This window comes from Peromyscus californicus, unplaced genomic scaffold, assembly GCF_007827085.1.
Source record: "Peromyscus californicus insignis strain IS unplaced genomic scaffold, ASM782708v3 Scaffold_16__1_contigs__length_79575227, whole genome shotgun sequence".
NCBI classification, from domain to species: Eukaryota; Metazoa; Chordata; class Mammalia; order Rodentia; family Cricetidae; genus Peromyscus; species Peromyscus californicus.
In genome coordinates, this window is record NW_026294458.1 from 47,627,483 (window position 1) to 47,645,381 (window position 17,899).

At 37.7% G+C, this 17,899-nt stretch overlaps 1 pseudogene; it reads right to left on the minus strand.

Moving 5' to 3' along the window:
- Positions 1–2,185: 2,185 nt before the first annotated feature.
- On the minus strand, positions 2,186–6,176 carry LOC128111629 (ELAV-like protein 4; annotated as a pseudogene).
- Positions 6,177–17,899: the final 11,723 nt, after the last annotated feature.

The window sequence follows — 17,899 nt, forward strand, 5'->3', positions numbered from 1 at the left end:
CACATAGGTAGTCAGAGGTTTTATACTGACACTTACTGTGTAAGGTAAAATATTACTGTTTATAGTGACATGACTGATTGCGTAACTAGATGCAAGTTTGGAGGTTTAGATAGATGCATACACTGCAATTTCATAAATGCTTTTTAAAAAATCAAATTTCCCTACAAAATAACAAGGAAACTGCTGTTTCAGGACAAGAGTTATGTATCCAAATCTCCTGGGATGCTCAGTTTTCAGAAATCATAATCTGATGTATTTGGGCACTGAAATTTGGAACATATTTTCTATAGTGAATAACCTCCCTGTGGAGCTGAGACAGCATCCTATAATCAATCATTATTTCCCAATATCAGGTACACACTAGTCTCTTGTCAGATAGAGTCATATTTTTTTATGAAGTAAGTTTAAATTAGTTCACATTTTGCCAAAGTATGCTAACCTGACTTCCAAAGCTAATTTTAAAATTGCCTGTAAAACCTGATGGAACTATTCAACAGCATCCCGGTGATTAATGCTGACACCTAGTGGCTGTTATTGATCTGCGCACACAAATACCTCCAAAATTCTACTGTTCAATTTAATCGACAACTGAGTATCTTGAGCCAGAAGATAGTTTACAAACAGAGGCGTGTGTGTATCATCAATACCATGTAATTAATTCCATGTGTGAGGAAGAGGGTAAATGAGAAGATGCCTTCAGTCAGAATACAAATAAGCGTCTCTGGAGAAGAGGATGGAGACAAAGTAAAGAAAAAAGACCACATTCTGCTACAAAGAAAGTGCACGGAGGAAAGCAATGTGAGAGATCTAAACTGATGGAAGCATTGATGTGCAAGATAACAAAACAGACCAAGGGGAAGGACCCTCGATTCATTCCTAGCAGATTCCTGAATGCCAAATAGCACACGTTTGTTTCTTTCTATTTTTAGTACTCTAGTTCTATTTATTGTTTTCTAATATTATCACTTAATAGGAAATATAATTAAAATCATATATTATACCTTGTGTTTATAAAATAACCATAGATATTTTGAAATAAAAAGGTATCTCCAAATAATAAAAATAGTAGAGACTATTAGTTAAAATTATTAGTGAGTAATAATATAAACTTTAACATATGGCCAGTTAGTTAGGCATGAATGTAAACAGAGTCATAATGAAAAATATAACTCAATCACTTCACAACAAGGAGCCGTACACCTAATCACCTTTACTGACAAGGTGCTGTAGTTTCCATATTGTTATTATTATTTTTTTAGTTAACATTACTGTTGTTTATTCCTATTTCCTCTCAAGATTGTGTTTATATGTGTAAAACTGATAGCTGTGACCCTAGGCAAGATATTTTGACCTCTTTAAGCATGGTCTATTGGTAGAATCTTTTCCCTTTCTCAGCCAGAGGTCTGACCTTGTTATCCACATGACCTCAGTGCTCTTATTAGGCCCCCTTATAGTCCCCTTAATAAAGGGACAATGGATTTTTGTTGTCAAGAAAGTATTTTTTTATGGACACCTCCGATTAATAGCCAGGTAATGAGCCATTCACCAACATCTGGTGAAAGCAATGATGGCATATTTAAGGCTCAGAGGTTAAAAACTGACTTGCAAAGGTCAACTATTATATTCTTCTTGGCTTTTCTTCCTAATTCTTTCTTTGTTTTCATTTCTGGCCTCTAAAAATTGGGATATCTGACACAAAAGAAATCTAGATTTCACTTTCCATTGAACACCTGAAGATTTGAATTAAATACCATCAGAATCACCATCAACATCATTATCATCATCATAACCATCATCATCATCAGTAGCCTTGCCACCCTCTTTGTCCTCTATTCAGTACTGTCTCCAGCACACCCTCAGAGCTTTTTAGAGTTATCCATGAATCTGGCAGCTAGTCATTAACTTTCATTGTTTAGGGATTAATTCTTTGTTTTCTGGGACGAATGTTGAATATAATGTTGAATATATAATACAATAATGTGGTACATTTTCTGTGGTGTCAGAACTGTGACAAAGAGTGCACACTTGATCAAAGTTTGCTAACTTGTGCGAGGTGGTTCCAAGAGCTCTGTAACACGTGCTTCAATAGATGATATTTGCGGTTCTTTGTTTGCTGTTTCCAGATTGACCAGTTATCTCTTGCTTCACGGGAGTCAGAGTAAAGTGATAAGTTTTGTATCACTTATCAAATCAACCTGAAGCAGAAGTAAACAGTGGACTTTGTGGTTTTGGTCTGGACTCTGAGTCCATTTAAAATGTTGCTTGCTTTCTCTGCATCCTTTGGATCAATATAGTTAGCAAATCCATGCACTAAATTCTGTCCTGCAATTTTACCTGTCATGAATTTGCAGGATTCTATTTCACCATTCTCCCAAAGAGACTTCTGAATTCCAACTGGGTCATATTCGGTGGTAAATAGTCAAGGATGAGGTTTGTTTTTGCTGTCATTTATGGTTGCACCTGTCTGCATGTGAAAAGGACACTTTCTGTTGTTGCCAGAGGTCCCTTGCTTTGTATTTGGTGTAGTTCTTTTTGACAGAGGCCTCACTATAGCTGGAAGATTTTCTGTGTCTCACAGCTGCTTGGTCCAAAGTAAACACAAAGAGGCTTATATTAATGGCAAACTATTTGGCTTATGGTTCAGGCTTATGATTAACTAGCTCTTACAACTTAATTCAACCCATTTCTATTAACTTATTTTTTGCCACATGGCTTAGTGGCGTTACCTGTGTTCCATTACATCTTACTCCCCACCCCAAACCCAGGTTGCAGTGTCTCTTCTGACTCTGCCCTTCTTCTCCTTGTTTCTCTGCATGGATTCCCTGCCTGGCTCTATTCTGCCTTGCCATAGGCCATGGCAGCTTCCTTATTAACCAATGGTAGCAACACATATTCACAGCATACAGAAAGACCATCCCACAGCACTTTCCAGTTTCTGTCTAATCAAAAAGGAAGGTTTTCATTTTAATATAGTAAAATTACATATAACAAAACAGTTATCAAGCAAGACTTATAGTTATAATATCTAGTCTATCTGTATTTAGCAAAATTAAAGAAAATATTCTATCATCTGTCCTATTTTTTGTGAGTCTAAAGTTTCATATCTAATTTACCTTTTACCATGATTAAGGAAAACTATAATTATAACTAGCTAGTCTTCAACTCCATCAAAGACCTCAGAAGGATAGAATAACATCTGAGTAAACAGGAAGTGCATTGTAAGCAACTTCCAAAATTCTAAAAATGGCAGAGACAGCTGGCTGCCTGGACAGTCAATCGATGTTCCTCTGCAACGTCGGCGCATCTATCTTCAGCCACAGGCCTAGAGTCTCTGGCATACTTTCCAGTGAAGCAGGAAATTTGAAGGATCGTTTTGTCTATTTTGGCAAAGTTTGTCAGTTGCTTTTCTCTGTGTCCTGTATAATGTCTGGCAGTTTCTTCTGTAAAGCAGGAACCTGAAAGAACCATCCTGCCTTGTTTTGCAAAGTTCAGTGATTATCTTCCTATGGATCCTGCATGTCCAGATTATACAACATACTGCCAAACAGTCCAGGCAAGAGCAGTTTCTTGCCCAAATGGCTAGCCTTTTTGACATTGTAAGCAAACTCCATAATGAGTTTATTCGATGCCCATCATCTGCTTTGAAGTAATTGGTGCTGCCAGGAGCAGATGTGTGTGCCTCACTGTCCAGAAAAGTCTAAGTTCTCAAAACATTTTAAATGCCATATTCTGTAGGTCTTTGAAGTGTTTGAAGATTACCTACCTAATTGAAATATATCTTTGTATACCTATAAAACTTAATTAACATGACTATAAATTTGATTCTCATAGATGACTATTATTAATTTGTAATTCTTAATTATATTACAATTTTAAATGAATTGCATAACCATAATACCTTAAACAAGAGTAGAAATATACATACAGTATAACAAAATTGACCTTAAATTTGTATCAATAAACCAAAACCCATACCAGTATGAAGTATTTTGAGATTTACAGCTGTTTTTTTGGTCAAAGTAGATTCAATAATCTACTCTTTTCCCCATAATTTCTATATCACATCACCCTTTCTTTTTAGAATGAGATTGACTATGACCATTAACCACTTATAACAACCCCCCTTTAAATGAAACAAACATTCATAAACAATATTTGGGGAATTTGGGCATAGCTTTCCATACAACTTCCTACTGATTGGGAGTGCTGGCAATCTTATGGGGATCCTGGGAAAATTTAGAATTGTGGTTAAATCTTGGCTGTAGTAGTCTATGAAGCTGCATTGTCTCAGCCAGTTGCCTTGAAGCTGTTCTGGATGTTGAATCATCTGGGCCGTAGCTGTCACTTGGGTATTTCAGGGGGTATTGGTCAAACAAAACATACTAGCCTGGAAGCAATCCACAGCTTCTCATCTTCTGTGGAAACAAAAGCAGCACCTCTTTTCAAAAGCAACGTATCCTCAGACCCCAATTTTGAAGTCCAGATACCTTTAAAATAGACATATTGGTTTAACTTAGTAGCCCCTACAATCAAATGTCTCTCTGCAGTTAAAAAATCCTATAGAAAACATAATAATATACAGTATCCATACTCTCTGTTTAATTTCTCATTTCATCTTTACGTGGCTTTTTTTCTTTTGTATTACTTTTACTGTCTCTTTAAAGACTTCATTTTTTAGAACTATTTATTTCTTTATATAACTGCCCTTACTCCTTCTCCTTTCTCTTTCAAGCCTATGTACATTTTTACACACACTGTAAACTGTTGAGAGTTTTTTTTTCCCATCTGATCTGTCGTTTTGTGTATCTGTAATCCTTTTCTGACCAGGTGCTGTGGGATGTTCTGTATGGCAAATGTGTTGCTGATTGGTCAATAAATAAATCACTGATTGGCCAGTGGCTAGGCAGGAAGTATAGGTGGGACAAGGAGGAGAATAAAGCTGGGAAGTGGAAGACTGAGTCAGAGAGACACTGCCAGCTGCCACAATGACAAACAGCATGTGAAGATGCCGATAAGCCACGAGCCATATGCCACGTGGCAAGGTATAGATTTATAAAAATGGATTAATTTAAGATGTAAGAACAGTTAACAAGAAGCCTGCCATGGCCATACAATTTGTAACCAATATAAGTCTCTGTGTTTACTTGGTCGGGTCTGAGTGGCTGTGGAACTGGCAGGTGAGAGAATTTTGCCCTGACCATGGGCCAGGCAGGAAAACTCTAGCTACAACCAGGAGAGTTTTTAAATCATTAAGCTGCATGGCCAGGACCCAAGCTGAAGCTGTGGCTGATGACTCTGCCCTGCTTGGGTTTTCAACATGGCAGAGGCACATTTACTGCCAGCTCTGGGAGCCATGCTCACTGCCAACTCTCGGAAGCAGTGGGTCTTGATAGAAGCAGTGCCTCTATCAAGAAGCGTGTAGCCCAGAAACTTTTTTTTTTTGTCTGTAATAGCAAAAGGTAAATCCACTATGCAGTGTGCTGCACCGCTTAGGGATACCTCTGTGTACCACTGTGGGAATCCGCTATGCTGTGCTCGAGCCCGAATGCTGTAGCGTCTCTGTACTGCGGCTATATGAGAGACACGAACTAGGAAGCTGCTCCTGGCTCTGTTTCTGTGCATTCAGAATCTTTTTTAGGGTTTTTCAGGTCTATGTGGATCAATGCCCAATGGTGGATACCAAATGTAGCCAGAAGTTTTCCTGTGTTCTGCAGATGCTCAGTCCAAAGTGAACACACAGAGGCTTATATTAATTACAAACTGTTTGGTCTATGGCTCAGGCTTATCATTAACTAGCTCTTACAGCTTGATTCAACCCATCTCTATTAATCTATGTCTTTCCACATGGCTTCATTCCATTAAATCTTGCTCCCCCTGCAGCTTGTAGCATCTCTTCTGACTCTGCCTTTCTTCTCCTTGTCTCTCTGCTTGAATTCCCCACCTGGTTCTATTCTCCTTGCCACAGGCCATAGCAGCTTCTTTATTAACCAATGGTAGCAACACAGGTACAGAAAGACCATCCCATAGCAATGGATGAGGTTTGTTTTGCTGTCATCTATGGTTGTATCTGTCTGCATGTGAAGAGGACAAATTCTATTGTTGCCAGAGGGCCCTTCATTTATATTTTATGCAGGTCTTTTTGACACCCGAGGCCTTGCAGTGCTAATTACCATCATATACATAGCTGAAGTGTTTCTACTTCTCAAAACACCAGAACTTTCTACTTGGCCTCAGGTCAACTGCAGGGTCTCAGAAGGCTGGTTCTTGAGCCTCAATCAGGAGGGTGGTAGAGGTCAGGCAGCTGTAGTTGGCCCTGAGGTTGTCAGCACAGTCTCTCACCCTGATTCTGTCAAATGTAACATTTTTTCTCTTATTTGCTGCAGCTATCTTTGAGAACCATTTCATCATAATTTTTAGCAATGTATTTATGATATTTAGGCATTCTTATTCAAATTTCCCAAATCATAGCTTTATTTTCTAATTTGAATGAACAACAAATGCACACTTTTGTATTTGATTGATGCTGTAGAATATTATTTTAAGATGTGTTACATTTGTTTATGCTGTGGAACATTTGTTTTAATGATACAAAGATGTGTTGCATTCTTTTTTGTTGCATTTGTTTAACTCTGTGAAGCTGTGTTACTTGCGACTACCTAAAACACCTGATTGATCTAATAAAGAGCTGAATGGTCAATAGCTAGGCAGGAGAGAGAAACAGGTGGGGCTGGCAGGCAGAGAGAACAAATACAAGGAGAAAAAGAGATCAAGGAGCAAGAAAAGGAGGAGAGGAGGACATCAGGGGCCAGCTATCCAGCTACACAGTAAACCACAGGGGAAGAAGTAAGAAAAGGCGTATAGAAAGACAAAAGCCCAAAGGCAAAAGTAGATAGGATAATTTGAATAAGAAAAGCTGGCTAGAAACAAGTAAGTCTAAGGCCAGGCAATCATGAGAAAGAGTAAGTCTTCATATGATTTACTTGGGAGCTGGGTGGTGGGCCCCCCCAAAGAGTAAAAGAGTAGGAAAAAAAGCAACTACAGATTGGAGTCTTTTTGGTCACCACCCATGGAACTACAGTTTGTCTTCCTTTACCCATTGTTTCTGAAGTCCAGAGCCTTGTGTAAGGTACATGAGGATTCTACTACTGAGCTTTGTTCTTAGCCCCCAAAATATACCATTTGGGCATTTAGGAGGATGAAGCCAGAGATTCTTAAGTTGGAGGCCAAACTGGGTGACATTTGTAGACCTTGTCTATCTCTAGAAAAGAAAAGAAAAATATCTACTTGAAGATTTACAGCAGATGTACAGAACCATGGACTACATGGAAGAAGAAAGCAATGGAATAATGGATAGAGAGACCAGAATAGAGTAAGATACTTTTAGAACAATATTTCTTTTCCAGTTTCATGGATAAACAGTTTTGTAGTGTTAGCAGCTTTAGAGATGGCCACAGGCTTATTTCTTCCAAAGTGTTTTACAATATTTCTAAAGTACTATTTTTGATAGCAATGTTTTCTTCCTTTTTATTTACAAAAGAAATGAAATTAAATATGTTTTCTAGCAAAGCTAATTTTGCTAGATTTTTGGCTTGTGTTTGTTTTGCATTTTCATGAAAGGTGGGATATTAGAGTTAAGAGGACATCTTTGCATTCACTAATAATGAACAGCATCCTGCCACTCCCTGGCCCTTAACCATGACGTTTGTATGTTTGTCTTATGATATTATACTTTATAAACCTCCAGAATTATGCAGTTCATCAGTGGAAACAGGTAGCTAATGTACACATGATTACATAACCTCAAATTGAAATTTTAATTATTATCATATAGAAATTCATATATGATGTTTACGTGCACTGTAAAGTCTTCCATGAGTTTTTATAAAGAAATAAAAATCTCCTTTTCATTAATCCCATTTTTCAAAATAAGAACTGATGAAATTTTGCATTTTTCTCACAACTTGCTATATTTATGCTGCTTATAAATGAATATATTGGTGCTGGAGAGTGGGAAAATGATTAAAAGCATTCACTGCTCCGGCAGAAGATCTGAGCTCAGTTTTCAGCACCCATATTGGGAGACTCACCACTCACCATGACCAATAACTCCAGCTCCAAGGGATTCAACCTCTTCTGTCCTTCACAGGCACTATACTCATGTGCACATGCTTACACACAGATACCTACACATAATTTAAAATAAAATGACATAGTAAAAAATAAGTTATATATCAATATATATGTTTACATTTCCATGTATGCATATGTCCAGATACAATTTTTTTCATGTATAATGTATAAAATGCTGTCACTTAAAAGTATCTCACTTCATGTTTCTTACAAAGATAAAAAGTATCTTGTTAGATATTTTTTTAGCTTTGCCCAATCTTTGCTGTTATAAACCATACTGAAATGATGCCCAGATATATATGTACATACAGCTATGTGAGTCTGTACATGGGCTTACATATAACCACTCATATTTTTATGTGTGCTATAAGAATTCACATGCATTTATATGTGTGGTAGATAACTATAAAGGGAATTGTTGGACCATATGACAGTTTATTTTTCCTTTCCTATATTTTCTAATTGTACTAATATATCTGTGTAACATTTTCATCTCTCAAGTCCTGTTTTCACTCCCTAAAATTTAATAAAGCCTCTTCACTGACTTGATCCCCATACTGACTTGTGCTGACTCCCCTCTTGTTTGAAAAGAATTTTTAACATTGTGTCATGCTTTGTTACATGTTCCTGTAGCATTTACCTTGGCATAAAAGCTGTATATAAAAATCCAATCTTTGTGTCTTCTCATCTTCTATTATTGTTAATGTGGAATTGTCAGTGAAGGCCATGCCTAATCTTAATCTATTGTCCAAGTTTTCATGCTTACACTTCATTTTAACTCTATTAGTATTATTTATTCAAGAATAAATTCTCATCTATACAGGTAATGTACAACAGGCTCAATTTTTTCTTCTTTCATTTGTACATAGAGATATATACATACTCAATGCTGCAGTAGGCCATGTCCATGCCTGGGCAACTGTGTAGTCAAAAGGAATTTTTAAACTGAGAGTTGTAATTAAACACTTCTCTTTCCTGGCCATGGCATTGATTATACTGGGCTTTTGGCCAAGTTACCTCTATGACCTTGGCTTTTGGCAGTCCTAGGAAGGTAATTTCTGTTGAGCATAAATTTAATGTTTTTCTTCAGTGCTCTCGAAAATCCTGACTTATTACTCCCTGAAATCAAGCTTACTATCCTGCTAAAGAAAAAAAGAAATCTATGTGTAAATCTGGATAAGGTATATCTAAACATGTTTTATATTGTGACAGCCTCTTCTCTTTTATTTTATTACTACATCAAGGCGATTTTCCAGAGCCTTTTTACCATCTATTTTACATGTTTTGAACAAACATACAAAAAAAAAAATCTCTCCCGGATCTACCTTGATACATTTTCTTCCCAATGTGTGAGTAGCATGGACTCCCTTTTCACATGCCAACATTTTAATGGCATGAGTTGTTATTATTAGTTATTACTATTTTTGTGTATGTATACATGAGTGTGTGAGGAAGCCAAGGGAGGATATGGGGTACCATGAATGTTCTGTGATGTTTGCTTTACTCCTTGGAGGCAGGATCTGTCACTGAGTCAGGAGTTAGGCTGAAGGCCACCAGGCCTTCTGTCTCTACCCTGCCCCCAACACTGGCTTTACAGGTGTGCAAGATTTTTATGTCCATGCTTGGATTATGACTTCAGATCCTGATGTTCTTGGCTGCTGAGCAATCTATCCAGCCCCTGAGCTATGAGTTATTATTATTATTATTATTATTATTATTATTATTTGTTCATGGGCCATTCTGCTCAAAGCTAATAGGTAGAAGCACTTTCATCTTTGGCAAGAATACCGGCAATGCTCTTTAAGGCTTTTGGTAATATGACTGTTTACTTTGCCACCTGCATCAATGTCATTTGCAACCCATAGCTCACAGTAACCAACAACACAAAGTATTTCAGCCCCATATTCTCACTGAAAGAGTCATGATTTATTTGGTAATAATATGATCCATTAAGCTGAGAATCCTATTATCCAAGTACTTTTCTTAAAAAAAATTGCATGTCAATAAGCATCTTTTCAACCATAGACTAAAATTATTCACTTGTATTATACTAGTGATGACTTCCAAAATGATATCGAAATAATGTATGAAATGTTAGTCATAGGAGAAATCATTTATGTATCATCTACTACAAAGCTTTTCTTTCTCTCTGTCCCAAGGTATGTTGCTTCACGTTGCTAAATAACCAATTTCTAGGGGCAAAATTACCCCTACATTTTCTCTTTAACGTTCAAATGCTCACATGCTCACATCTGATAATTCTATAATGATATATGTGGAATAGGTTCAATTCTGCCTTAAAAACTGGGGGAAATGAGTCTTTTGTAAAGAACCAAGATGCTTCTTTTAAATACACAATGAAGAGAAAATCATCCTATTGTGCTCTGTCACCTTTGGCTACTAGAAAACTCATGCTCTAAGTTTATGTTCAATCTCTGCTATTTCTTATCCTTCCCGGATGTGTAATCTATGGTCTCCATGCTTGAATTAGCTTCTAGTTCTAGAAAGTGACTTTCTGTGCACTCTGTACCGTTCACTTTAAGCCACTTCAACCCTTTTGTGACTTTGATCATCAGGAGAATGGATATAAATATTTCCTCTTTGATGCACTGGCTATATTTGTTTTTAATTGCATATTTTACAGGTCTTATAATAACAGATTCTTTTAGCTACAAAGACATATTGCTTAGGGTTTTTACTGCTGTGAAGGGACATCATGACCACAGCAACTCTTATAAAAATAACATTTAATTGGGAAGGCTCGCTTATAGTTTCAGAGGTTCAGTCCATTATCATCATGACAGGGAGCATGGCAGGCAGATGTGGTACTGGAGTAGCTGAGCGTCCTACATCTTGCAGGCAGCAGGAAGTCAACCGAATGTCACATTGAGTGAAGCTTGAGAAAAGACCCCAAAGCCCGCCCCCACAGTGACAAACTTCCTCCAAGAAAACCACACCTACTCTAAGAAGTCCATACCTCCTAATGGGGCCTTTTTCTTTCAAACCACCTCCACCATACGTGTACACACACACACACACACACACACACACACACACACACACACACACTAGTATAAAAGTCTGGATAGTGAGAACATACCTGGAATTAAAATTATCCATTATTCTTGCTGTGGACTGTTTGGGTACAAGAAACATCAGCTCACTGAAATGCACGGAACCCGGGCAGCACAGGTGTGGCCTTTCATAAGACCCACCGCAGAAAGGGCAGAGGATGTTAATTTGCCAACTTCACTTCCTGTCTCTGTAAATTTGCTCTCGCTTCTTCCATATTCAATAAATGTGTGTCATAGAAAAATGGCTAACCCATTCTTCAGTTGACCTTGAAGATTTAACTTCCTCGGTGATATGACTAGCTTAGCGTGGGTGTCCACTGACGAACACACGCAAGACTCAAGTCTTCCACAGCAGCTGTGGGAAATGGGTAGATTTCAAAGTAGAGGATGTGGAGCGGGGGAGGGTTGATGACGTCAGGCATTCTAAAAACAACTACAGTCACCTTTCCCTCATCATTATCTCACCGTATATGTCATTGTTTACACTTTTGTAAACTTACTTTACTCTGTTCCTTGGCTCACTTTATAAATGGATATGGCATATATGATCTCGACCTTTTAATCTCTATTTAACTGACATGTCTAGAGTTTTTTATTAAATACTTTTCTTTCTTTCTTTTTCTTTTCTTTTTTTTTTTTTTTTTTTTTTTTTTTCGAGACAGGGTTTCTCTGTGTAGCTTTGCACCTTTCCTAGAACTCACTTGGTAGTCCAGGCTGGCCTCGAACTCACAGAGATCCACCTGGCTTGCCTCCCGAGTGCTGGGATTAAAGGCATGTGCCACCACCGTCCGGCTCAAATACTTTTCAAAACACCATTTTAGACGCAATTGTTTACCTGTTTGTTTGTTTGTTTGTTTATCTATTTACTTATTTTTTTGAAATGTGATGTGTGGATTGGACAGATGGCCAAGCCATTCAAGAGAACTTGGTGCCCTTGCAAAAGATCTAATTTTGAGTCCTATCCTCCACATGGCTGCTCCCAGCCTCCCGTAACTCTACTCCAGAGGAAATGCAATGCCTTCCTCTGGCCCTTATGGGTACTGCATACAATATACACAACTAGGCAAAACATTTACACATAAAATACAAATAAATCTCAAAACAAAAAAGAAAGGGCCTTTGTGATGGTCAGTGCTGATAATTTGCTGATAATTGAGATGATGAGATTGGGTGAGTCCTTCTCTATGTGTGCCGGTGAGGGGGTTCTAGAGTCAATTAGACCTTGATGGCTCTGACCTGACGAATGACTTAATCTATTAATGGATTCAAACTTGAATAGATTTACTAAGGTTGGGGCACTATGGAATGTGCGCCATAGTTGGAGGAAGTAGGTCACTAGGGACGACCTTGGGGACTTCCTGTTGCCACTTTGCTTGCTTTCTGGCCTGGTTTTCATTTGCTCTGACTCACCATGTCCTGCAACCATGATTGACTGACACCTTGGAAACTTTGAGGAAAAATAAATCTTTTCCCTTTAAACTGTTTGTTTGAAGTATTTAGCTCATACTGACAAGAAATGCTTTAATAATATGGTTTTATTAAACATATTTTGTTTACTGATCATCTCCAGATTAATGGCCTGGGCTCTTAAGATTTGTTCACTACATTGTCAGCTTGATCTAATTATCACAAAGTTACCATGGGTAAAAAAAAAATTAGAAAAAGGAACTGCAACCCTTTTTCATCATCTAAATTTTTTTTATTTCTTACAGTTCTTCCAACTATGTATATTAACCATGTTATAAAAGGCTGGTAATTTACTTTTTGTTGTTGTTGTTTTTTTTTGAGACAGGGTTTCTCGTGTAGCTTTGTGCCTTTCCTGGAACTCACTTTGTAGACAGGCTGGCCTCGAACTCACAGAGATCCGCCTGCCTCTGCCTCCCAAGTGCTGGGATTAAAGGCGTGCGCCACCACCACCCAGCAAGGCTGGTATTTTACTAATGCTTAGCCCAATAAAGTAAACATAAAGTTACCGGTTATTCCATTTCTTGTTTGTATTATAGTACAGAGTATTAAGTTAAGGTACTTTAAGTGTATGTCTCCATAAATCTAAGGTATAAGCATAACACACTTGTAAAACATAATTTTTCTTAAAATCCTAACTTCTTTACAAATCATGCTAATAAAAATTCTTAGACTAAACTTTCAATGACATCACTCAAATTATTGAAAAAAATTCAATGATTTTTAAAATACTACTGTCATATTTGAGAGAATGCTAATTTTCATTTTGCATCAGAAGCAAAACAGAAAGAAATAAAATCTCACCACTATTTTCATCTCCCCGAGAACATTGTATCCTGAGTTAGTTCACAGCCCTAAATAGGTTCCCTTTTTATGGTCCTCTCTCTGTCCATGTCTGAAGCTCAGGACTCCTAGTCCACTGCTTGTATCTTTTCTGGAGACTGATGGGTCACTTTGGTTTCAAATACTGTTTTCTAAATTCATGCACAGAAAGGGCATTGCAATGATAATTGCTTTAAGGTGGTCTGGAACCTAGGACACGTTGTTTCTATTGCTGCACAAGGAAGTGTTACAAAGACAGGGGCTTAAGATGACACAGTTGTTAGCCTGTAGTTCTGTAGGTCAAAAGTCCTGGTAAATTCTAAGACTTCAGCTAAAATCCAGTGTTCATTGGAATGGCTGTGTTTTCATCTGGATGCTTAGGGAAGGATCCACTGCAGAGTCTGCAGGTCCCTCCCTATATTAATGGCAGTTGGCAGTGGATTAGGTTATGAATTGTGGAAGTCTGTCTCACGAGCAGTCTAGATATAGTTTGTATATAAAACACCTAATCAACCATCAAGGTCACTCACCACATATTCCATTAGATCCTAATGGTTTATAATTACAATTTTATAAATAATTAAATTACATAAATATTAACAGAATAATTTCTATTTATGAGCTATTTTCCCTCAGACAGCTTTTTAAATGTTTGTTGGAATATTTCATTTCTTTAATAAATATATCTTCAAAGAGCATAACTAGTAAGACAAATTCTCATGTAGATATTTTGGTTTTCCAAATCATTTTAACTATACCCACTATAGTAATTTTATATATATTTTATGATATAAACTTGACACTTAATTTGAAGATATTAAGCCACCACACCGGGTAAATTGAAAACCAATCTAGGAACAAAAAATCCAAATGATTTTTCAATGTAGTAGTTATTTTCATTGTAGTTAGAAGCTTCTTAATTCTTGTATGTTTATCCTCAAAAACACACGCAAGGGTTTCTAACTATGATGGTTTTTTTTTTTTTTTTTTTTGGTTTTTCGAGACAGGGTATCTCTGTGTAGCTTTGCGCCTTTCCTGGAACTCACTTGGTAGCCCAGGCTGGCCTCGAACTCACAGAGATCCGCCTGACTCTGCCTCCCGAATGCTGGGATTAAAGGCGTGCGCCACCACCGCCCGGCCTATGATGGGTTTTATATCAATAAGTTAAAATAGGTTTCTGTTTCTGAACAACTCATGTATGATCCGTGTAAGTTCTATTATGAGACTCGAAAACATCAAGTTTCCTCAAGGTTAAGACAATAATAACATTATTTCAGAGATGGTAACTTTAGGAAAATGTAAGGTCTAGCATCATGGGGAAGCAATAAAGAATCAAAAATGTTTATCTAATCTATCTATCTATCTATCTGTCTATCTATCTATCTATCATCTATCTATCTTGTAGCAAGAATCTTAAAAGTTCTTATTAATAAAAACAAACCCAGAGCTAGGTATTGGGGCGAATGCTGGAAGATCAGAGAAGCAGAACAAGCCACAGCTAACCTCACTTCACCAATTCCTCAGCTGATCCTGTTTCCTCAGACTGGAAGCCTCTGAGTTCTCATCCAAGTGGATCTCAGCTGAACTGTTGCTAGAAGTCTAAAAGCTTAACCAGCTCTAGTTCCTGGTCCTCACGCCTTATATACCTTTCTGCTTTCTGCCATCACTTCCTGGCATTAAAGGCCTGAGTCACCATGCCTGGCTGTTTCCAGTGTGGCTTTAAACTCACAGAGATCCGCATGGATCTCTGCGTCCCAAGTGATGGTATTAAAGGCGTATGTGCTACCACTTTCTGGCCTCTATATCTAGTGACTGATCTGTTCTCTGACCCCACATAAGTTTATTAGGGTGCACAATATTTTGGGGAACACAATATCACCACTCTATCTATCTATCTATCTATCTATCTATCTATCTATCTATCTATTATTTTCTGTGTATGGATATTTTTTCCGCATGCATGCCTGTGTACCACTAGAGTGCCTGGTGTCCACAGAGGCCAGAAGAGGGCATTGGATCACCTGGGACTGGAGGGATATAAGCCACCCTGTGGGTGCTGGGGATTGAACCAAGCTCTTCTGGTAGAGCAACCAGTGCTCTTAACCACTGAGCCTTCTCTCTAGCTCTAAAAATGGGAACTATATAAATATATACATATATGTACATATATACATATTATAATATTAGACATATCATACATATGTATATATGTATAATATATGTGTATGTGTGTCTATAAAACAGTGTCCAGAAAAAAATAGAAAAGTGGGGCTGGAGAGATGGCCCTGGGGTTAAGAGCACGGGTTGCTCTTCCAGAAGACTGATGTAGGATTTTCAGTATTCTTTTGATCTCCTTAAGCACCTGCACATATTTGGCACACACACTCACTACACAAATTAATTAATTAATAAATAATAAAAGTATGTGTAAAAAGAAATAGATACAAAAGTATGTCAGCATTAGTGAAACACCAACCACTATTCACTAATGGGTAAGATTTACAATTTTTCAGTAGATACTTTTCAGAGCATTGACTAGCTACGTGAAATATTTAATGAGTTGAACTATACACCTATCACATATCTTGAATCCAGAATAAATTTTAACCCAATGGATTTCTTTATTTATTCAACATATATAGGCACTTATGTGTTACCACTATAATATTGGCACTTGGGACACAGCAGCAACGATTTAGGGCCAAAGCCACAAGAATAACACAAGATGTTGCTATATCTTCTTATACTGTGGGTGGAAAAAAATTTCTATGGCTTAAAGAAGCAAACAGAAAAGTGTGAAGGTAATATTAGTAACTAAAAAGAAAAGAAAAACTCGACACTGGGCAAAGTGGCCTGTGCTAATGAGGAAACGGCTTAGGAATTTCAGAGTAGACCTAGCTATGTAATAAGCCCCACTCAACTCCACAAAAGAGAGGGATGAAGGAAGGAGAAACTGAGAAGGAAGAGAGAAGGAAGGGGAAAAGGACAAGGGAAGGAAGAAGGGAAAGGAGTATGTACAGTATTTAAAATTTGCTATCGTGACAAACCACAGTGGCATCAATAATAACATGGTTTCAAAGAATCAAGCATTTATGCCAAAGGAGCAACTATTTTGTAACTGGATCTATAGGACTAACAAAAATATTCACCAAAACGGATTGAAGATCAGTTTCATGCATTTACATTAGTGTTAATTTTTAAATGAAATCATCCCTTTTGCGCTCGAAATGATATTTTAAATCTTCATTGTATCAGTCACTGCTCTAAAAACTGCCACGAGCTGAACGGCTTAAGATGGCACACATTTATCACCTTACTGCTCTAGAGGCTCTCAGGCTGATCCTTAGACGGATGGTGTTTGGTTAGGCTAGCTGCAGGCTGGCTTCCCAGGGTGCAGTTAGCAAGCAAGCAGGGTTGCGTTCTTTCTGGAGCCTTGGGGACAGGATCTGTTCTTTTACTTTTTTCTCCTTTCCTTGTCTAGAGCCTGCCCACGTTTCTTGGCCAGGGATGCTCTAGCAGCACCTGCACCAGTCCAAGCACATCCTCTTTCCTGGCATTTCCTCCTCTGTGCTTTCCTTTAGAAAGACGCGGATGATTACACTAGACCCACGTACGAAATCCGGGATCATATCTAGTCTAAAGATACATAACTCAATGAGATGCAAACAGTAGATTTTCAATGTAAATACAATCTGAAGTTCTAAAGAGTAAACATAGGGAAAAAAAAGAGAAAACATAGGTATATGGGAAAGATTTCACTTCTCCCTATCATACTCATAACACAGAACTGACGGAGTTGAAAGGAAGAGGAAGAAACTGATGCAATTTCAAACAACTCTATTCCCACTGCTTTCAAAATAAAATCTCATATACATCTTTAACTCAATAACCACCTCCAAGTAGTGAATCACACATCTATGCTCTAGCAGAAACTATTAAAATGGCATATACACAAAATATAAGTAAAAAGTTTAGCCCAACTGTTGTAGACTATTATTTTAAGATGTGTTACATTTGTTTATGCTGTGGAACATTTATTTAATGATGCAAAGATGTGTTGCATTCTTTTATGTTGCATTTGTTTAACCTGTGAAGGTGTGTTACTGTGCCTGTCTAAAACACCTGATGGTCTAATAAGGAGCTGAGTGGCTAATAGTCAAGCAGGAGAAAGGACAGGTGGGACTGACAGGCAGAGAGAACATATAGAAGGAGAGAAAAGGAGAAGGAAGGAGCAGGAGAACAAGGGGAGGAGGAGGCTAGGGGCCAGCCACCCAGCTACACAGCCAACCATAGAGTAAAGTAAGATATATAGAATTAAAAAAAAAAAAAGGAAAAAGCCAAGAGGCAAAAGGTTATAATTTAAGTTAGAAATTTAAGCCAGAAATAAGCCAAGCTAAGGCCAGTCATTC